Source organism: Microcebus murinus, chromosome 16 (genome assembly GCF_040939455.1).
Source record: "Microcebus murinus isolate Inina chromosome 16, M.murinus_Inina_mat1.0, whole genome shotgun sequence".
NCBI lineage: Eukaryota > Metazoa > Chordata > Mammalia > Primates > Cheirogaleidae > Microcebus > Microcebus murinus.
The window spans coordinates 5793243-5816682 of NC_134119.1; positions in this window are offsets into that span (position 1 = coordinate 5793243).

Here is a 23440-nt window from a genome sequence, read left to right on the forward strand (position 1 = left end):
GATCCCAGCACTCTGGGAGGCCGAGGAGGGAGGATCGTTCAAGGTCAGGAGTTCGAAACTAGCCTGAGCAAGAGCGAGACCCCGTCTCTACTATAAATAGAAAGAAATTAATTGGCCAACTAAAAATATATATAGAAAAAATTAGCCGGGCATGGTGGCGCATGCCTGTAGTCCCAGCTACTCGGGAGGCTGAGGCAGGAGGATTGCTTGAGCCCAAGAGTTTGAGGTTGCTGTGAGCTAGGCTGAAGCCACGGCACTCACTCTAGCCTGGATAACAAAGTGAGACTCTGTCTCAAAAATAAATAAATAAATAAATAAATAAAATAATGCTTTTAAAATTTTAGAACAGTTTTAGATTTACAGGAAAATCGCAGAGAAAGTGCAGGGAGCTCCCAGGCACTCCCCACCCAGTTCATGCCATTGTAGCGTCTCAGATGAGCGCGGCACCTCCGCCACAGCTCCGGAACCGACACCGACACCTTGCTGTGAACTGAAGTCTGTGCTTACCCAGATCCCTTAGCTTTCACCTCCTGTCCTTTGTCTGTCCAGGACACCGCGTGACATTTAGTCGTCCCGTCTCCTTGGGCTCCGCGGCGCTGCGACAGTTCCTCTGACTCCCCCCGTCTGGGGAGACGCCACAGTTCTGAGGAGCTCTGGTCCTCAGGGATTTTGTAGACCGTCCCTCGATTAGGATTTGTCTGACGTTTTCTCACCACCACTCTGGGGCTCTACGCTTTGGGGAGGGGGTCCCCAGAGTGACGTGCCCGTCTCATCACAGCATGTTGGGGGCAAATGCTGTTGACACAGCTCATCACGGCTGACGTTAACCTGGGCCACCTGGCGGGGTCGTGTTTGTCCTGTCCCCACAGTGACGTGACTCTTCCCCCCGCTCTATGCTGTGCTCTTTGGAAGGAAGTCACCAAGTGCGGCCCACTCCTAGGGAACAGGGCGTTATGCTCCACCCCTGGAGGGGGAAGCATGGACGTGAACCATTTGGAATATTTCTGCATTGGAGATTTGCTTTTTCCCCTTATTTATTTATTCATGTATTCAGTCATTTACTTGTATCACTAAATCAGTACATGTTTATCGATCGTGTATATATATGTTTTGAACTTTAGGCTATGATCAATACCACTTTCCTTTCCTGCTCAAGTCATTCCAGCTGTGACCACTGGGTGCTCTCTCAGTGGGCTCCTGTGTCCCTTTGACACGCCCCCACTATTTGGGGTTTCTGGTTAGTTTGTCTGCTTGAGCACGTCCTTACTTGCTCTCCGGCACTCTGAGATGCCCCGGGCTCACCTTGTATATTTCCTGCTCCAGTCCTGGGATCAGCTGTTTCTTCTAGAAGCCCTGGCTCCTTTTATTGTAAGATCTGGGCTCCGGGTGTGCTGGCCGTCACCGGGATGTCATTGCCCTGTTGGCTGAAGGAGATAGTGCATGTCCTTCACGTCTTCTTGGTGCGGATTTGGCAATGTGCCTATTCGCGGGGCCAATCTTTGTGTCCGGGGAGAAAGGTGCTGAGGGGTTACGGCCAATCAGAGTGACCGGCCAGATTGACTCAAACTACAGGGCTAAGGACAGAGAAGGTGTGGTTTCCCCCAAGAACACTCAAGGCGCTGGTAGGGAAGAGGAAAAATTGACCTTAAAGACTGACATTCAGCCCACTAGGGGAAAAAAAATCGATAGCGGTGGCCAGAAAGATCTGCAAAGTTTCTTTAGCCCTGGTATAAGTCCTCTCTCCTTTGGAGAAAGTGCTGGGCTATAAGTGATTCAGGAAAATGATAAATTCCTCGCGCATCTAGTCCCGAAGTCACGTGTGCATTAATGAAATATTTTTAATCTTGTCCCTCAAACCAGCTGGCTTGTCTCCTAATAGGTTCCAATTAAATCCCTTTTTTAAATTACATTGTTGTTAAAGACTTTGCTATCCTCACATGCTTTCCCCCACCGCTCCCAGCCCAACCCTCTCAAAATTGCCTCGCCATCCCCCTTTCCTATTAAAAAATGGAAAATTGCACAATTCACCTAATTAGTCAAATCTGAATCGTATGTGGCTATCACGGCCCCATGGTTGAATTTCACACACCATTTGAAAAGATATGGTAGAAATGTCATTGCTGAGTCCCCCACACTCCAGTGGTGCTATTCAATTACAAAAGGAATTATTTGGCTTTCTGTATCCGTGATGCTCCAGCAATATGCTATTAACCTTTATTGATTTTTGCTTAAATACATTCAAGATGGGTACATTTTTGTAAATATAATGCGCTGGTATTTAAACGGAGATATTTCATTAGATGAATTTTCTTTTTAAATGAAATTTGCCAAATGATTATAGATGACGGGAGATGAGTTTTGAACCTGAACGAGATGTTTGTTGTGTGAAGACTCTAGGAAGAGGTTTTCTGCACTACCAGGGGGGCTGGGGGATTCAGAGTAGCTTTTGAGGGGAACACACGCAGCAAGGCAGGGAGATTCCCGCCCTGCCGTGCGCCCAGGCCGGGCGCACGCAGGCAGCTCCCTCGCTGGGCCGCCGTGGCTCTTGCAGCCGGCACGGGCGAGGGGCACGGGGCCCTGGCCGGCGGGAAATGGCCGTCAAAAGACCATGAGGACCATGAACATTGGCATCCATGAAGCACCTGTCACTCACATCTGTCATATATTATCACTACTCATGATTTTAGGGGAAATGGCTACAATTTGGGGGAATCTCACAAGAGAACAGTCTATTTTATTAACTGTGCTTGGTGCGCAGTAGGTGCTCCCTGAGTATTTGTTGAATGAATGGCAGTTGCCACACTAAGGGCATGACACACTTTTGATCATTTCATCCTCCAAACAACGCCTTGGGAGAGGTACAGTGGTGGCGCCATTCTGCGGTCAGGGAAACAGAGGCCCGGAAGGTGCATCTTTGCCGGGTGCGTGCTCGGTGGGGCCTTGGTGGAAACATCAGTGGGTCTCCAGCTCTGGGCTCTGAACCAGAAGGCATCCTGCCCAGGGGCCTGGGACCAGGGGTGCAGAGGGGACAGCACAGCTCCAGTCCCTGCCCTCAGGGAGCTCCTGGACAGGAGGGGCTGTGGACACTAAGCACATCATCTCAGAGACCGAAAACTGAGAGAAGCAGCCAGAAGGAGGGTGCACGGGCCCAGGAAGGGAGAACTCTGGCAGCTGCGCTGGACCAGGGGCTCCGGGAGAGTTTCCCTGGGGTCAGTGCATATCATAGGCAGCAGGGGCGGGCTGTGCAAAGGTCCTGTGGCAGGAATGGGAGATGCGGCGGCTCAGGAACGCAGCCAGTGAGTGCTGAGGAGGTGAAAACAGGGAAGATGTGGCCCGAGGCAAGGAGCTAAGGTGCTGGCCTTCATCCTAAGATCCCTGAGAAGCCAAAAAGAGCTCTTACACCGTGTTTAAGTTGGGAGAGGGTCACATCTTGAGCAAGTTCCTGGCCATGCCTTGCACTCTGTGCACTAGCGGGGCGCAGGGAGCCCCTGACGGACTCGGAGCCCCAGCTCAGCACCTGGAGACTCGTGCGGGGAGGGCAGAATGGTGCCAGGGCCGCGTTTCACAGCAGCTGCCTGGGCTCCTGTGATCGGGGAGGGCCCTGTTAAAAGGTGCTCTTCCCACCTCGATTTGCTGCTTTTCGCCCAACAGGTTGTCCTGGACCCCCTTCCCTCCATAAAAGAACTGGGGAGACCATTCGGAAGAAGACTGGGGAGAAAAACGAGCTCAGCACCAACTGCAACGGTGCTGGCAGGTGCCCAGGAAACCAACCCCTCTCCGTCTCCTCTGCTCCCGGCAGTCTTCTTTTCCTGAGCTGCAAAACAAGGGGCTCTCCGGTTCCAGGGGAGGCCCCGGGGACTGAGAAGGTAGGAAGAGGCCCTGGGAGTTTCTCTCCAGCCACTTACAAGGGCTGATACAAGGAGGAAGACCTTGGACATTTTTAAGCTACTGTTTACTGAGCAGCTATCGGGTATTTTCCATTCCTGGTGCCAAGAGCTATAGACATGCATGAGGGTAGCTGAGCCTCGCCATGCAGGGCGGGCCCGGGGTTAGAGCCCCGGACACTGCCTGCAAGCAAGGGGCTGTGCCCAGCCTTTCGCAGGCAGCACCGCTGTGCATCCCCCCAAAACTGTGTCCAGCGAGGTACCGTCAACTAGCCCTTCCCCAGAGATAGATCCAGAGTAACGGCAGAAACGCAGAATTCGGTGCTGAATCCTGAGACTTGACCAGAGGGTTTCAGAGCAGCTGGAGATCCTAAAGGCTAAAATAAACCGATTTTTATGGGGACAGAATAGTGTGGGCAAGGGCTCAGGGTCGGGGGGCGGGGGATCTGCCCCACCCAGGTCTCAATCCCAGCTCTGCCTCTTATCAGCTGTGTGACCTCGAGCAAGTCACTTGGCCTCTCTGAGCCTCTGGTTCGGCACTGCAAGTAGTGAGTCAGCTGTTCCCAGGCCAGGCGCGTCTTGCAGTCCACATAGCAGCCGGAGAGGCGGGTGCTCCCATCAATCCTAAGAGCAGCCTGCAAAACCGAGGCGCTCAAAGCCACGGGTGGCAGAGTGGATCCTTCCGGTTCAGACGAATTCAGAAGCGGGTGCTGGTTCCGCTGGGTCATGCAGCCCCGTGTTGGGGAATCGTGCCCCTACTAATCGTTTTGAGAATCCAAGGAGAGACAAAACCCCTGGCTGCAGCCTCCTTTGCAGCAGCTTCTGTTTTGGTTTCTGAGCCTCGTTGCTCCTCCCTCCTGCCACCTGGATTACAGCCCCAAGCCCACCGCGATGTTCATTCTGTCTTGTCACCTGTCAAAAGGCATTTTATCTCCAGAACCGTTCCCTGGGCCAGCAACGTGGAAGAGAAAGACAATGAGAGGCAGAGAGGGCAAGAGATGAAAACAACTGCAGAAAGAGCTCAGGTGGGAAAAACCAGATCTCATCAGGGGGGCAGCCGGCAGAGAAAAACAAAATGACCACAACGACAAAAATAAAAAAATAATAATAATAACCCCCTTATTTTTAGCCCATAAATATTTCCCAGATGCCTTAAAACTGCAGACCCTAGATTCTAAAACTAGATTTTGGGGTGCTTTCTTGGACAAGGGAGGCTTATCTTGTTCAGGGACCGGGAGAATTTCCTGCGTTAAAGCCACCCAGGGCCGTACACTGGCGGCCTCCCTGTGGGCTGTGACTCCGTTCTCTCTCTGCCTCCGAATCTACTCCCATGTGTTGATGCCAAACAAAATACAGGACGTCAGTTCGATCTGAATGTCGGATAAACCATAAATAATTTTTTTCAGTGTATGTGTGTCCCAAGAAATAGATGGGACACACTTACGCTAAAGATGTTGGCATAATACATTTGGCATTTAGTATAACTTCAGGATCTTAGTGGAATAATGTATGTTAATATATCATCCACGAATAATATTTGGGACATACTAAATATCTTAGTACAATAATTTAGAATTTAGTATAATAATGTCAGAATAAACATTAGCATAAGTATGTCCCATGTAATATTTGTGACATACTTATACTAGATATTTGAGCATAATAAATTTCTAATTCAGTGTAATAACTTCAGAATTTTGGCATAATAACTTGAAAATAATTTTTTCACATAATTATGTCTCATGTAATATTTGGGATACGCTTATACTAAAAACGTATTTGTTGTTTATTTGAAATTCAATGCCAATTTCACTGGGTGTCCTGGATTTTTATTTGCAACCTGGTAATGGGGGTCCCCCATGCAGAGGGGGCTCCTGCTCCAGTCACCCTCCGAGGGAGGCCCGGGGCCACGCCCTCCACTGGCTGTGGCATCTCCCCGTGGGGGAGGGGCGGTGTTTCAGGCCAGGGCAGATTAACCACCTGCTTTAAGGGCCTATTGTGTGCTGCACCCGGGGCAGGGCCTGCTGTACTCGCCCTGGCAGGACAGAGGCACTTGGTAAGCGTTTCTGTGCAGCACGTGGTGCTGGGGAGTAGGGGGCACCTCGCGTCACCTCCCTGAGCTTCAGTGTCCTTATCTCACGCGGAAACGAAATGTCCGAGTGTGAAATGAGATGCCGGGGACTTCCGGCTCCTGGCAACAACCAAAGCATAAGTAACAATTACCTGAAAGTGAACAAAAGCAGCAGAAACAGGAGGGGCTTGGAACAGCACGGGAGGACTTTCCCCTTCTGTGTAGCTCCTAGCTTTCCAGACAAGTCTCAGCCTGGGACCCACCTCTGGAACAAGGGGGCTAAGCTATGACAGAGGAGCCACCGTTTCACTGTGCTGCAGAACCAGAGGTTGGAGTTTGGGACAATCACATCCCCAAATCACAGCTGCAGGGGGGACTCTAAAGAGCAGAGAGAAGGAGTCCTAAATTATTTTTATAAACTGTCCTGGTCTCTAGCTAACTCTTGAAATCAGCAAAATCCCAAGAATCCCAGCAAGGTAAAAAAAGAACTTAACAAGAATTTCAGGCCAGGCGCGGTGGCTCACACTTGTAATCCTAGCACTCTGGGAGGCCGAGGCAGGCAGATTGCTCGAGGTCAGGAGTTCGAAACCAGCCTGTGCAAGAGCGAGACCCCGTCTCTACTATAAATAGAAAGAAATTAATTGGCCGACTAATATATATATAGAAAAAAATCAGCCAGGCATGGTGGTGCATGCCTCTAGACCCGGCTACTTGGGAGGCTGAGGCAGAAGGATTGCTTGAGCCCAAGAGTTTGAGGTTGCTGTGAGCTAGGCTGACGCCATGGCACTCACTCTAGCCTGGGCAACAAAGTGAGACTCTGTCTCAAAAATAAATAAATAAATAAATAAATAAGAATTTCAGCCATGGCCCACTGCAGGGGAGACAGATTTTACAGTTTGAGTCTAGTCAACTTAACTGTGTGATTAAAAAAAAAAGAAAAGTCAATATCCTTCAGAGGAACACAGCACAATTTGGAATCTCTGCATGTACAATTCATAATATTTAGAATGCAATAACAAATTATAAGGCCTTCAAAGAAACAGGTAAATGTGACCCTCACTTAAGGGTTGCACTGACCCAGAGTTGAAACGACCAGATAAGGATTTCAATCCAGCCATATGCTCCAGGGTTATAAACAAGACTATGCATGTAATAAATAAGAAATCTCAGCAGAGAAATAGAAACTATAAAAAAAAAGAACCAAGCAGAAATTCTAGAAATAAAAAATGCAATAGCTGAAATTTAAGAATTCACTGGATGGGTTTAACAACAAGATTGGGGATGGCAGAAAAGTGGCCCATCTTGAAGACAGACAAGAATACATTATCCAATCTGAAAACAAAGAAAAAAAGATTTGAAAACATAGAGCCAGAGCCTCTGCAACCTATAGGACAACACTGAAAGGTCTAACACACATGTAATGCTAGTCCCAAAAGCAGAGAAGAGAGAAAATGGGGCAGAAAGGAGATTTAATAAATAACGGCCGAAATGTTGCAAATCGAACCGCACATTTACAGATTCAAGATGATTGGTGAACCTGAGAAGGATTAAAACAAACAAAAAAAAACACAACGATTAGGCACATCATAGTAAAAAATAAAGAGAAGATCTTGATATTAGCTAGAGGAAAAACTGCCTGCTACACACTAGCCACTGCTAACTCCTCTTCAGAGCCATGGAAGCCAGAGGCAGTGTGACCACATCTTCAAAGTACTGTGACTGATAAAGGAGGAAGTGTCTTTTAGGCTTTCGTCAAGTTTCGTAGACTTTCTAACGATTTGTGTCTCTCATGTGAGAGATCCTTTAAGAGAAAGCCTTCCAGAAACTTTGTTGAATTAAATGCAAGGAGAATAATTACGTTAAAAATCATGATTATAGGCCAGGCGCAGTGGCTCACACCTGTAATCCTAGCACTCTGGGAGGCCGAGGCACGAGGATCGTTTGAGCTCAGGAGTTTGAGACCAGCCTGAGCGAGAGCGAGACCCCGTCTCTACTAAAAATACAAAGAAATTAGCTAGACAACCAAAAATATAGAAAAAATTAGCCGGGCATGGTGGCGCATGCCTGTAGTCCCAGCTACTTTGGAGGCTGAAAGAGAAGGATTGCTTGAGCCCAGGAGTTTGAGGTTGCTGTGAGCTAGGCTGACGCCACGGCACTCACTCTAGCCTGGGCAACAGAGTGAGACTCTGTCTCAAAAAAAAAATCATGATTATAAAAATTAACTGAGTTCTTAGTGAGTGCTAAACACTTTCCGTGCATTACCTCAATTGACTCTTCCAATAGGGCCTGGGATCATCCGCAGGCTCAGAGAGGCTCCGTGACACACCCCAGGCCACACAGCGGGTGAGCGATGGGCCTGGGCTGTGAGCCATGCAGTCAGGTTTGAGAGTCGGCTGGCTTGACTTCCCCGGGAGTACTCTCTCAGCACTACATTTTGCAGTTCGAGGGGGACCAGTTTGGTTGGTGAAACTCTCACCCTGCCTGAAATGTCCCCCCCTTTCTCCACCACTCCCAGGAAGCCCAGGCACCCCAAATGCACGCGTGCAGCAGCCCAGGACTGGTTATTTTGCAAAATCAGCGGACCAGGAGGCTGGGCAGCTTCTGAGTCAGCGGGGATGGCTGCACAGCCTGTAGGGCGGCCACAGCGGAGGACCCTGAGCCAGAGGGGCTGGGGTGCCGGACGGCCCACCCCGCCCTGTCTGCAGCACCCGGGTGGAGCCTCGGCTCGGCAGGCTGCTCTGCGGGCTGCTTTCCGGGTTGGTGCAGAGCCGGGAGACTCAGGCCAGGCAAACGCCGGGGTGCTGGGAGACCTCGTGCGGCTGTCTCTGGCCCCGGGGACTCCTCCTGCTCTCGGGCGTCAGGGCGCTGCAGTGGTGATGCACGGAGCTCTGGCCTCCTCTGCCACTTCCAACCTCTGGAACCGGTCCTTGGGAAGATCCCTTCATCTTTCTGAGCCTCCTCATCCGCATCCGTAGAATGGAGCAGTAACAGCGACAGGACCATCCTGTGGGGCTGTCCCAAGGGTCCGGTGAGAGCGTGTGTGACGTCCAGCAGGTGTCTGGCCATCACGCTCCCCCTCCCCTGCAGTGTCCAGCAACGCACGGCAGCTGATTCCAGCTGGGCCCTGGGACAGGTGCTTTCATTTCCTCCCAGAACCCCTTTGCAGATGGCCCGTCCCCCGCGGCCAAGAGGGCTGTGGGTTATGGCTTCACATGCAACCTTCACAAGGGAATTGCCCCTAGCGGGCGGACGCCACTCTGCCTGGAGACCCCCTCCCCTGACCGCTGCTACCTGATGGGGCACCAAAGCCCGCTCCCCAGCCCCCGCGTGGGAAGACTCGCCACCGCTGGGGATGGGGCTGTGGATAAACCCCGCCCAGCCTCAGCGCCCTCCGCTCCCTTAGAGGCTCCTGTCGGGAGAGCGCCCCTCCACAGACCGCCTGCTCCGTTTCCAGGGAACAGGACCTCAAACAGCTCCTGGTAGGTCTCTGCCTTTAAAGGGGAATCCTTGTCCCATGGCAAATGGTGAATTTCCAAGCGGAAACGGTAATGCACATAAAGATGAAGGATAGGAGCACATCACAGGTCGATGTGGCTAGAGTTTGCAGGAAGAACTGGAGTCCGACCGTGGCCTGTGTCCCTCTGAAAGCCCCACCCAGAGCCCCTCAGCTCAGCAACGTTCCTGCCCGCCGGCGCAGAGCGTCCGTCCCTGCTGGGGTGGGAAGGGAAACCGAGCGATCCGACTGCCAGACAGCGGCGCAGGGCTGGAGCCCAGCAGCCCGGGTGGGGCAAGGGCCTTCCCGCTGGCCGAGGCTCACAGACCAGCTGGAACAGACAGACCCCAGCGTGGGGTGGCTCCCACCCAATAGGAGTTTATGTCTTGCCCGTGTGACAGCGAAGGTAGATGTTCCTGACGGCAGGTGGCTCTACCTGATGCGTGACCTGGGGTCCCAGGCTCCGTCATGGGGCTGCGATGCTGCCGTCTGCCCGGCCGGGAGAAGAGGGGACACATGGAAGAGACACTCGGTGTCCTAAAGCCTCGGCCCACACCGACACTTCTCAGCTATGCTTGTATTTCACTGGTGAAAATATTCCTTCCTTCCTCTTTCTCTCCTCCCTTCCTTTCCTCCTCCCTCCATTTCCTCCATAAATACTTATACCAAGTGCCACACGCCGGCTAGGTGCTAGGGACACTGCGTTGCCCTAAACCAGACGGGGTCCCTATCCTTACGGGACTCTCAGTCGTGCTGCTCGGTGGTGCTGCCTGGAGCCTCACGCTGCGTCCTGGCGGGGCATCTGGGCGGAGCAGGAAGGGACCTGGGGCTGGGGAGTCCCATGCTAGTGATCTCGCGGTTGGGGGGCAGCTTGCAGGACCCGGACTCAAAGCTCAGCTCCAGCCCCTCAACCCGCATCTCCGTGCCTTTGGCCAAGTTCTCTGCTTCCTTTGCACTTAGGTTTCCACCTGCGGCAAGCCCCGGCTCAGCGCAGCCTGCGGCTTACGGCGATTTCACAGCTGCCGGGAACGCGCGGAAAGCCCGTGGCACAGCGGCCAGCCCCTGCCAGGACGGCTGAGTCCTGAAAGGTTGTGAAACAGGAGGAACACCTGGCCCAGCTTCGTGTCCCCATGAGGATCCGTCCCGTCCGGACGCACCTGGCCAGGCCTCATCCTTCCTCGAAATGGCGGTTTTGTGCCTCCCTCCCTACGCCTCATTTTGAAAAGCCCCGGCCCCTCCAGGGGAGCCTGGGTGCAGGCGGGAAGGCAGGCAAAGACCAGCTGCAGCCGGCCTGGGCAGGCCGCGGGGGCGCGGGACTCTACCCCACACCGAGGTGTCACGCGGAGAAACAGACCCCGAGTTACCCTCCGGACAGAGCGAGGCCGCCTGCGAGGCGGCAGCCACTGGGGATGTTCTTCTTAATGGCTGTGGACACCAGCGAGGAGGGGCGCTGTGATCGCAGGGAGCCGTGGCCCTTCCTGGGCGCCTCGGGGCAGCAGGCCAGACAGGCTCGGCCGAGCCGGCAGCCTCGGGGACACGGATGTCATCTCGATGTAGGCCGAGCCTGCCCGCGGAGGAGGCTGGTGGAGGGGTCAGCAAACACGGGTGACGGAAAGAAAGGCGCCCTTGGGAAACGGGCGTCGCAAGCCCACACCTGCGTCTGAGATGCGCTCTCGTCTCCGGAGGAAAATTCCTCCCCCGTGCGCTTCCAGACACATCTCCGTACCAGCCCCCGAGCTGTCACCGCATGTTAATGGGTGCACGTGACACCACCTCACACGCCACACAAAAGGTTGCGCGGGGGAGTGCCAGCCTTTCTCCAAGCCCTGGGCCCACGGACGTCTCTGCCTCCTTTCACAGAGAGGAAGCAACCCCCCGCCGCTGCGTTCTTTGGTGCCCCCGCTTGGGAGCACGCGTGTTGCTCACAGACAGGAGCATTTATATTCTATTTTTCCTGAGGGGAAAATGTTGCCGTGGTGTGCACTCCGCTCTGCGTTTTGCTTTTGTACCCAATATATCTCAGCAATCTGAGTCAGTGTGTAGAGAACGTGCTTGCTGTTCTCTAGAATGGTAGATATTGCCCGCTGCGGACGCCCCACGATTTATGTGGCCCAATTTAAGCATATTGATGGCCGTAGGGCTGCTCCCATCCCCTTGCTTTGAAAATAACGAATCTCCTCGCACCTGTGCCATCGTCGCGCCTGTGTGGGAGGCAGTCTGAAGGGCGAATCCAGGAAGTCCTATTGCTGGGTGGGGGGAAAGGTGCTCGCCGGGCACCCAGAGATCTATAGATAGGACCCACGTTGCCCGATGACCCTCCAGAGATGTTGCCCTGAGGAACACTCCTGCCTAGCTACTGCCAGCGCCTCTGCGGGGGAGATTTATTTGGACAGCCAAGACCGTTCCGTCTCTGGAGGCCACAGCAGGGGCAAGTACCGAACGGGGCCACGGAGGCTGGACATCCCCACGGCAAACCCAGTTCTCAGACGGCCGTCCCAGCTCTGCCACTTACTGTGGACACGACTTTGGGCAAGTTACCTGACCTTTCTGGGCCTCAGTTTCCTCATCTGCGAAATGGGGAAGTGACATCACCCGTTTCCCGGGGTGGCGGTGAGGATCGGGTGAGTCAGTGCAGGCGAGACGCTGAGGTCAGTGCCGGGCGAGTCAGGACGCAGGTGTCAGCTGTTTACCATTACGGGGCGGTGGCTGTGGGGGCGGGGCTGTGATTAGGGTCACGCGCTGAGAAAGCGCCAGGTGCTGGGCATTTCTCGCGTGTTGTCTTTTTTCATTTAAACCTGTTTTCTGACATGCGTGAATAACTAACAACCAACGTGACGCGTGGGTATGGGGAGGTTTGTGAACCGATGGCTGGCTCTCGCCCGGAAGACTGGAACCATACATCGGGGGCAGAGCCGGGGTGCAGGCTCTGCCTCCTCTTCCTCACCCCTGTGATGAGGAAAATAAGAGCTGCCTCCTTTCCCTGCTGACCCTGACTCATTCTCCGCGTTTTGTCTGCATGTCAGCCCCCCCAGAGACCGCCCCCCACTTTTCCCGGACTGAGTGAAGGACCCTTCGACACACCGGCCACCCCTTCGCCTCCTCCAAGCTGCGCGGAGAGCTACCTTGCCACGGAGGCTGAGTGGGACGCGTCCCAAATGCAGCCCACACCTCCCCATCACCGCTTCTGCCTGCACACGGCAGGGAGCAGGGCAGGCTGCTAACGTGAAATCGTTTCTTCTCGCGGTTGCATGTGACACATACGACACGTTCAGGAAAATATTCTCGCGGACTTGACTGCAGTCGAGATTACCCCAGGTCCGTTGGCCTCTCGTGAGGTCTTACCGACTTGGACACTGCTTTTCTAAAAACTGCATTTGTCTTTGCTCACAAACACCAAACTTGCCCTTCCCCGGCGGGCCGGGCAGGGGCGCGGGAACGGCAGGCAGGAGCGCAGCCGGCGGCGTGGGGCCGCGTGGGTCCCAGTTCCCGCACCCACTGCCGGCCGTGCCATCGCTGGGGAACCCCGGCCGCCTCCCGAACGCCGTCGCCGCCGTCACGCCCTGTTTCTGACGGCGTCTGCACACAGACGGGCTGACGGGAGGGCTTGCACTCGCGCTGCTTGTCTTGCCGTTCTGTGTAGCCTCAGTAAAGGGAAAAAAATGGGAAATCATTTAAATAGCTACAAGTTGCCTCTCCTGACTCTTCTTGGCATTTGCCGTGTTTATACATTATTCCCATCTGTTTTCCCATGGCACATTCTGCGTCTGGCAATAGAATTACTTTACAGCCTTCGCCAGCCAGATTAATCTCCTGTTCTTCCCACTTCAGCTGTGACTTCCTATCTCTTGTCTCGGGACTAGGCCGGCTTGCCGTGGCCCCCGGGTGGCCCGCACAGAGGTGGGATGGGAGCAGCAAGGTCTGCGAGTGCAAGGAGACTGCTGGCCGAGGCGCGGCAGAAACACCAACGCCGAAAGACAGGCCAGCACGCTCCTGGCTGAGCACGCCACTCGGGGTTCTGTCGCGGCCAGAGTGGCCCACTGAGTCCGGCCTGAGCAGGGGGAAGATGCGCTCAGCCCCGGGCAGCCGGCCTCCAGCACGGAGCCTCACAGCCCGGGGCAGCCGGCCTCCAGCACGGAGCCTCACGGCCCAGGGCAGCCGGCCTCCAGCACGGAGCCTCACGGCCCAGGGCAGCCGGCCTCCAGCACGGAACCTCACAGCCCAGGGCAGCCGGCCTCCAGCACGGCCCCTCACGGCCCAGGGCAGCCGGCCTCCAGCACGGAACCTCACGGCCCAGGGCAGCCGGCCTCCAGCACGGAACCTCACGGCCCAGGGCAGCCGGCCTCCAGCACGGAACCTCACGGCCCAGGGCAGCCGGCCTCCAGCACGGAACCTCACGGCCCAGGGCAGCCGGCCTCCAGCACGGAACCTCACGGCCCAGGGCAGCCGGCCTCCAGCACGGCACCTCACGGCCCAGGACAGCCGGCCTCCACCACGGAGCGTCACGGCCCAGGGCAGCCGGCCTCCAGCACGGAGCCTCACGGCCCAGGGCAGCCGGCCTCCAGCACGGAACCTCACGGTCCAGGGCAGCCGGCCTCCAGCACGGAGCCTCACGGCCCAGGGCAGCCGGCCTCCAGCACGGAGCCTCACGGCCCCGGGCAGCCGGCCTCCAGCACGGAGCCTCACGGCCCAGGGCAGCCGGCCTCCAGCACGGAACCTCACGGCCCAGGGCAGCCGGCCTCCAGCACGGAGCCTCACAGCCCAGGGCAGCCGGCCTCCAGCACGGAGCCTCACAGCCCAGGGCAGCCGGCCTCCAGCACGGAGCCTCACAGCCCAGGGCAGCCGGCCTCCAGCACGGAGCCTCACGGCCCAGGGCAGCCGGCCTCCAGCACGGCGCCTCACGGCCCAGGGCAGCCGGCCTCCAACACGGAACCTCACGGCCCCGGGCAGCCGGCCTCCAGCACGGCCCCTCACGGCCCAGGGCAGCCGGCCTCCACCACGGAGCATCACGGCCCAGGGCAGCCGGCCTCCAGCACGGAGCCTCACGGCCCAGGGCAGCCGGCCTCCAGCACGGCCCCTCACGGCCCAGGGCAGCCGGCCTCCAGCACGGCCCCTCACGGCCCAGGGCAGCCGGCCTCCACCACGGAGCGTCACGGCCCAGGGCAGCCGGCCTCCAGCACGGAGCCTCACGGCCCAGGGCAGCCGGCCTCCAGCACGGAGCCTCACGGCCCAGGGCAGCCGGCCTCCAGCACGGCCCCTCACGGCCCAGGCCAGCCGGCCTCCAGCACGGAGCGTCACGGCCCAGGGCAGCCGGCCTCCAGCACGGAGCCTCACGGCCCAGGGCAGCCGGCCTCCAGCACGGCCCCTCACGGCCCAGGGCAGCCGGCCTCCAGCACGGCCCCTCACGGCCCAGGGCAGCCGGCCTCCACCACGGAGCGTCACGGCCCAGGGCAGCCGGCCTCCACCACGGAGCGTCACGGCCCAGGGCAGCCGGCCTCCAGCACGGAGCCTCACGGCCCAGGGCAGCCGGCCTCCAGCACGGAGCCTCACGGCCCAGGGCAGCCGGCCTCCAGCACGGCCCCTCACGGCCCAGGGCAGCCGGCCTCCAGCACGGAGCGTCACGGCCCAGGGCAGCCGGCCTCCAGCACGGAGCCTCACGGCCCAGGGCAGCCGGCCTCCAGCACGGCCCCTCACGGCCCAGGGCAGCCGGCCTCCAGCACGGCCCCTCACGGCCCAGGGCAGCCGGCCTCCACCACGGAGCGTCACGGCCCAGGGCAGCCGGCCTCCACCACGGAGCGTCACGGCCCAGGGCAGCCGGCCTCCAGCACGGAGCCTCACGGCCCAGGGCAGCCGGCCTCCAACATGGCGCCTCACAATGCTGGTGTTGGGGAATTCCCACCTCCGCGAGGTGCCTCCCACACTGAGCCACGGCCTGCTGGCGGCCAGGAGAATACTGCAGGAGCATGTGACTGCCCAGCTCCGGCCACAAAGGGCATCATGGCTTCTGCCTTGGGCCAGCGCTGTGGGAGAAGCCAGCAGCCATGTTGTGAGGGTGCCCAAGCAGCTCGGTGTCGACCCTGGCCCAGGGAGGGACGGAGGCCTCTTGCCCGCAGCCGGCACCAGCTTGGCAGCCACATGGCCAGGCCTCTGAGACACGGATCCTCCAGCCCCCGGCAAAGCCTCGCATGACTGCAGCCTGGGCAACAGTTTGCCGCTATGGGAGACATCCTGACCCAGCAAAGGGTGTGAGACAATAAGCGCTCCTTGCTGTTTGAAGCCGCTACGTTTGCGGGTGTTTTGTTGTGCAGCAGCAGGTAGCTCACGCAGAGCCTCAGTAACTAAATTGCAAGACTTCCCATGGATCCCAGATAAATACGGTCACCCGCAGATCCCTTATGAGGGAACAGGAGGCGGGGGGAATGAGGGGTAAAATGTGGGAAAACAGATGCTTTTGTTCTGTTTATGGCTGATAATAGTAATTGTTAAGAGGGAGCCCTTTTTGGTAGTTACTCTTTTCTCCTTGTTCCCTCTGCTTCCTTGCTGTTTCTCTCAGCCTGTCCTCACTCCGGGGACTTTGCGAATGCTGTTCCTCTGCCTGGAACAGCCTCCCGAGCTGCACAGGTGTGTCCCTGCCTCACGTGGGTCACCTCCAGTTCCCGTGGCGCCTTCTTTCCTCACCACCCTCGCTAACTAAAGCGGCTGCCTCTCCCCTTGGCTGGTCACCTCTCTGTCTTCATGCTCAATTTATTAGTTTAACATGTCTGTCCTCAACGAGGGTGGGAACTCCCTGTGGGCAGGGTCCTAAGCTCTCCTGCTCACTGCCCGCAGCCGGGCCTGGCACGCAAGGGGACTGTAGGTGATTATTGCATACAGTTGGCGCTCTCCTTGGCCTGGCACGAGCTCAGGCACTTTACATGCATCATCTTAGTTAATCTTCCTAGAGCCTGCCGGTTCAGGCCCCAAATTATCGCATCTTACAGGTAAAAATGAATCCCAGCCTGGTGAAACAGCAAGTAAACGTCGGAGTCGGCACCGCAACCCGGCCCGCCTGCCGTGCGGTACTAACGTGCCTCGTGACCAGCGCGCGGAGCCCACAGGCAGCTACTGCAGAAGGCAGGGCACTGAGAAAGTGCAGGCAGTCTCTTTGGGGTTCATGAAATAGGGTGTGGGAGTCGGGGGTAAGATGGGCCGGGGTGATGGAAATTAAGTGACCCTCGGCTGTCTCGTTTACTGACCTTTGCACAAATCTCACAGCTGTTAGACTCCACTGTGTGCGTTGGAACACTTTCAGCTTAACAGACCCAAGATGGTTTTCATTTCTACAGTGAACTCTAACCAATGAAATAGGTGCACGTGACTCATTCATTCAGTCTGTCAGTCATTTATGGAGTGCCTACTGTATGCCAGACATACTTCAAGGCACTGACTTTGCATCAATGAACCAGGAAGAACCTCCTGCCCTTGTGGAGTTTACACTTGAATGGAGGGAGAGTGGCAAAACAGTCAGTAACCGAACAAAACAAATAACCACTTAAACGAAATAGTAAGAGATTCCAAAAGCTATTTTGGAGGAGGCAAAAAAGGCTTGGTGGTAGAAATTTCCAGGAGTAATCTCCTTTAGGTGGAGTGAGTAGGGAAGGGTCTTTTGGACATAAAACTTTGACCCGAAGATGGGGAGGTAGCAGCCACAGGAGGAGACAGAAGACACAGCATGTGCAAAGGCCCTGGGGTGGGACGTGCTAAGCCTGTCCAAGGAGCCAGTGGAGGTCGGCGCAACTGGAAAAGAGCCAGCGAGGGAACCAAGGCAGGACAGGTGGCCAGACTGGTAGACAGGCATGGATCACGTTGGCTTTCACAGGGATTTGGGGTTTTATTTCAAATGTCAAAGGATGCCACCGGAAGGTTTTGAGCCTGGGACTGATATGAGTTTTTTTTTTTATTATTATTATTCATAGGCTTTATTTTTTACAGCAGCTTTAGATTTATAGAAAACTTGAGCAGAAAGTACAGAGAGTTCCCATGTACCCCTTCTCCCTGCCTCTGGGTTTCCCATTATTAACATCTTGCACTAGTGTGCTGCATTTGTTACAGCTGATGAACTGACACCGATGTAGCATTATTATCATTATCATTATTATTTTGAGACAGAGTCTCACTCCATTGCCCAGGCTAGAGTGCCGTGGCATCAGCCTAGCTCACAGCAATGTCAAACTCCTGGGCTCAAGGGATCCTCCTGCCTCAGCCTTCCAAGTAGCTGGGACTACAAGCATGCACTACCACGCCCAGCTAATTTTTTATATTTTTAGTTGCCCAGCTAATTTCTTTCTATTTTTTTGTTTGTTTGTTTTAGTAGAGACGGGGTCTCAAACTCCTGACCTCAAGCCATCCTCCTACCTTGGCCTCCCAGAGTGTAGGATTACAGGAGTGAGCCACCACGCCCAGCCAATGCATTATTAACAACTAAAGTCCATACTTTGCACTAGGATTCGCTTTGTGTTGTACATCTTCCAGGTTTGGACAAATGCGTAATGCCATGTCCACCGTTGCAGGGTCACACGGAGTAGTTTCACGGCCGCAAAAATCTCCTGTGCTCCACCTGTTCACCCTTCCCCTCCACCCTGTCCCCAAACCCGGGCAACCACTGATCTCTTTACTGTCTCCATAGTCTTGCCTTTTCCAAAATCTCACGTCGCTGGAATCCCACAGTGTGTGACCTTTTCAGACTGGCTTCTTTCGCTCAGCAGTGTGTGTGTTCAAGTTTCCTCCATGTCTCTTTGTGGCTTGATAGCTCGATTCTTTTTATCGCTGAGTGACATTCCGTTGTCTGGTGGTACCACCATTCGGTTTATCCGTCGGATCTTTTTATAAGGAGCACGTGACGCTGTGTGAGACTCAGGCAGTCGTTCTTGCCGGGATGACCATGGCCGGTCACTGCCCGGGAAGGAGCAGGAGGGAGGCGGGGCAGCGGGCTGAGGGGCGCCCCTGCAATGCCCCCTCCACCCTCCCATGGTCCCCAAAGCCGTCCCGTCCGCTGTGGCCCCCTGGGGACCAGCCTGCCGGTTCCCACAGCCCCGACTGAGGATGCTGGAAGCCCGACTTCACGTGGGCCCCCATGGAGTGACAACACAATGAAACACAAAAACACAAAAGGGGTTCTTGGAGGTGAAATTGTCCTCAAAACCAGGGCCACATCTGACAATAACACGCAGTCAGCTTTTCCATGCCGGTTCCCAGCCCGCAGTCGCCTCGCTGGAAACCCGGCAGACGTGACTTTGAAGACGGCTCATCGGCTCTGGAGGGTGATTCAGAGCTGGGTTTGGTGGCTCTGTGTGTGAGCATGCTTCCAGACAAGCCGCCAGAAGCCCTGCATTGTTCTAGGATCCCTTCAAACACCGCCAATAAATCAAACTCATCCCAGAGTCACCCTGGGAAAAAGCTCGACCTAAAGGGGACGGTGCGGGTGGCGCCGGCCGCAGAGCAGGGGCAGCCCGCAGGGAGGGGCCGGGCTCCCCGTTTGTTCATTGCTGAGCCCATGTTAGGGGGCTCGGGTGTTTGCCACCCCAGCTGGAAAGCAGGGCAGGAGCGGGCCGGTCTGAAGGCAGCAGATACGTGGCAAGGGGAGAAGACACAGCCCCGGAAGCCAGGTGTCAGGCCTCCAGACTGTGCAAAGCCCACGCCTGCCTCGCCAGCTCCTCACACCCAGTGGGGGCTGATGCCAGGCGGGGAGGTGCGGCGGCTCAGAGAAGACGCTCTGGCCGGGGAGCAGGGCAAGCGTCCCGCCCACCACCTGCCACAGCGACGCAAGGAAGCGACCGACCCTCTCTGAGCCCAGGGCTCCAGTCGGGGATGTAGGTACAGTAGCAGTGCTGTCCATCTTCTAGGGGCTGTCTGATTATTAGGGGGTGGATTTTGCCCTCCCTCCTTTAAAAAAAAAATCAGCTTCATTGTGGTATAAATAAGACATAAAATTCATCTGTTTTAAGTATGTAGTTCAAATGGAGCTTCAGTTTAGACAGTTGTGCAGCCGCCTCCCCGGTCCCGTTTGGCTAGAACACTTCTGTCACCCCGAAGATGCTCCGGCCTCTTTGCGGTCAGTTCTGTTTGCACTCCGGCCTGAAGCGACAACCCTGGATCCGTGTTCCGAAGGTGCAACATGGCCCAGTTCTCTGTAAACGTGTGCAGGCCCATTTTAAAATTATCCAGAATCACAGCACCTTTCTTCAGGTAGAACCATGCACACCGTAATCCCCGGGGTTTGTGCATTGCACAACCTGCACAACCACCCGTGGCAGCCTTGTTTTTGTGCCTCAGCCACCGTCAGTGATTTTTCTGTCTCTAAAAATCACATTTCCTGGGGGAGGGAGGGAATGTTGATGATACAACAGGAATTGAAATGGAACTGGAAACTCTGAAAAAAATATCTTAATTTGTTTAAAAATGTGTGTGTATATACACGCAAATAAAAAATAAAAGACTGGAAGGCAATGGGCCAGCCTTTTTATACTCATGATCTCAGGGTGACAGATTCAGGTGTGATATTAATTTTCTTTTTTACACTTTTCCGTTTTCACCAAATGTTCTATAGGACATATGCGATATTTATAACGAAATGTGTTATTTGGCTGAAGATGGAGGTGATGCATTCATCCTTCTCTTTCTTTTTCAATAAAAGTGGATTGATTCCTAAAGGGATGTCATTAAAAAAAAAAAATCTTGAGCATCCCCAATCCGCTTTGCTTCTGGAGCAAAGTGGGAATTAGGAAATGAATAAATGGTCAGAGCCTGAGCTCTGCACACGTGCACACTCACGCACAAGACTAGGTAAGACTTGCCCACACGGTGATTTTTTGAGCTTCCCCAAGAGACATTCTGCAAGACAAATCCCACACGTCCAGTTGCATTATATGTCCTTCCATTTCTGCATTCTCTCAGGCAAGTTCAAGTGTAGAAAGTTTCCTACGTCTTCAAAGGAGGTCACCTCTCCATTTGTAAGAAATTAGACATTTCCCTACTACAAACTCTGCACATGGCGGGAGCTCATAAAAGTCGCTTGACCAGTGAATGAATAAAATATAATCCCTGATTTTGAACTGTCTCTACGGACGTCCTTATTTCCCGGGGGGCACCCCCATCTGCAGGGCTCTGGAGCAATTCTTCTTAGAGAGCTGTTTTCTATTCATCAGAAAACATTTTTCAGGTCTGTTGGAAAAGCTTTCTTTATACATGATATGTAATAGTATCCTTCGGGCAGGAAATTGATCACTGCACGAAAAAAATAGAATGCTGGAATTTTTCAAAAGCATTTTTCAGTTAAATAAAATTAGCAACGTAATATTAAATGTAATGCAATGCTAATTGTAATTAAATGTAACGGATATTACGATGTAAGTACGCACACAAATACCAACCACATGGACTAGAACATCAGTTGTATCAGCACTGTTCGCTCCCTTACTTAATCAGCTCGTCTCCTGGGTACAATCCCTTAAAAGGCACCATTGTGCATAATCATGGTCATGAAGTACAGTTGGGGCTCAGTTCATGCTTGGGGAGACGGGAGGGTGCTTCTTCCTGGGACTCTGTAGAACGGTGGTTTCTCTTGGGGGCTGATTTTGTCCCCCAGGGGACGTTCATCTGGAGACAATTTTTGGTTGTCTTGCAGGAGGAGGGAGCAAAGAGCAGGAAGGAGGGGAGGTTTCTGCTGGCATCTAGGGGTGGAGGCCAGGGACGCTGCTGCACGTCCTGCAGGGCGAGGGACAGCCCCCACCACGAAGAACTGCCCGGCCCCCATGTCAGTAGCGTTGAAGCTGAGAAACCCTGTGCTAAAACAAATGAAAATTAATATCCCCAAACCCACTAGAACCTTCATAAGTTCACTACCAGCATGCCAATTTCCTGGAAAACAAGAGCTCGGTCCTCTTGAAACACATCAAAGAATAATAACTGATCTGTCGTGGGGGAGGGCGGAGCATGCTTTGGGGGACTCAGTGGCGGTGCTGCTCATGACTCCAACCTCATCCAAGTTCTCAGAAAACAGACAGACACCCTCTGTGCCCTTCACGCCTCCTCTCTTCTTCGGCCAACAAAACCCGGAATGGCAACATTATTCCAAAGCGGGCTGCCGGAATTCTTGGGGTAAAACCGGAGACAAGCAACGGAAAACCATGAGCTGCAGATTCTTCCCGTCGGCGGCTTTAGAACCGGGGTTCAACAAGGGACTTCCAGGGTCTCTGGTCACGTCTGGGAAGTGGGCTGTGGATGGTGTTGATTTTCTTCTTTCTAATGGTCTGGGTTTTTCCCAAACGGTCTACCACAAACATGGATGACTTTATAAAACAGAGAAAAAGTTGGTCGTCACCATAAATCTACGCCCTCTTCTGATTGCTTTGGAGCCCTCGGAGACACCCTCATTGCTCCACCAACTCAAAAAAGAAACACGGTAGAAAGTGGCTCCGGGCCGGTTTCCAGAAGTTAGTCTCCTTCCTGTAGGCAACAAGGTTAGTACTGTTGGCTGTTCAGGTTCCGCTGTGAGGGGCAGAGACTTAGCAGCAGCGCCGACTTAGTTACTCGGTCACCAGCTGGAGGAATCCAAAGGCGCGGGGCGCTTTGCAGGCACGTGGTTGTCGTGGAATATTTACATGTTCACGCCGTGCAAGTGATGCAGGACAACCAACCGCGCATGGGCGCAGACGCAGCGCCAATGCCACTCGGCTGGTCCCAGGAACTTTCACCACACCTGACAAAGTGGGTGTCAACGGACCCCATTAAATAGCGGGGACACCCCGGCTCAGGACAGGAGTGATGTGTGTTGCCGAAGGCCAAACTGTTTCTGCAGATGCCCGATATATGAATCTCAGCGATAGGTTTTGAGAAAGAGGAGCCTTTTCTGAATGAGGCCCAGCTGTCGAACACCAGAGGCAGCCGCAGTGGGTCCTCGTCCCCACCCTTCCCACCCCTCTGCCACGCCGGAGCTTCTTCCACGGCCCCTGCCCCCCGCACACCCTGGTGTCGGCACCCCCAGGTGGGCCGGAGTCTGCACGAAAGTCAAGCAGCTGCACAGGTGGTTTTGGCTCACAGCAAGCATCTAATCGATGTGGCTGCTTTAATAATTATTATTACTCATGAGCTCCTTGCAAGGAATCCACCGCCAGCTTCAAACGGGGTCGGTGCATAGCCGTCCTCTGGTCTCTCCCCCTCTCCTCCCTCTCTGGCCCACAGCACCTTCTCTTCCTCCTTTCCTCTTTCCAACCGAGACTGCAGCCACCCCTTCCCCAGAGTTTACCCTGGTCCATCTCAGCTCTGGAGCCCAAGAAATGAAAAACAGAAAACAAAAGAACCTTCCCAGGGAAGCAGCCCCAGGAAGGGAAGGTTCACCGGAGGACGAACAGAAACAAAGTGTGTGCACCCGCGCGGTGGAGCATTATTCAGCCTCAGAAAGGAAGGAAGGAATGACACATTCTATAACATGACGGACCTGGAGGACATTATACTAATTGAAGCCAGTCACCAGAGGACACATGCTTTGGCAGCTGTCAGACTCACAGAGACAGAAAGTAGGATGGTGGCTGTTGGGGGCAGGGGCACAGGAAAGGGGAGCTGCTGTTTCAGGGGTCTGGCGTTTGGGGTTCGGAGACAGAGAGAGTTCTGGGGATGGGCTGCTCAACGGTGTGGGTGTGCTTCACACCGCTGAGCCCTGCGCTGAACAACGGTTACGACGGCACACTCCATGTTGTGTGTATTTTACAACAAATGAAAATAAAATGAAAGGGAGAGAAAAAAAAGAAACTTCCCCACTAGCTGCAAAGGCTCCACCGGCAGCAGAAGACCGCAAGGCTCCTCGTAGCTTCACGTGGATGTATTTGGGGGTCCGGGCACGGATCCTGCTTTCCCTGCCAGGCACAGCCACCCCGGTCTTCTCGGGGCAACCCCAGGCCCCTGGACCTGCTCTGAGGAGGATGGGGACACAGTGACGTTTGCAGGGGGCAAAGGAAGCCC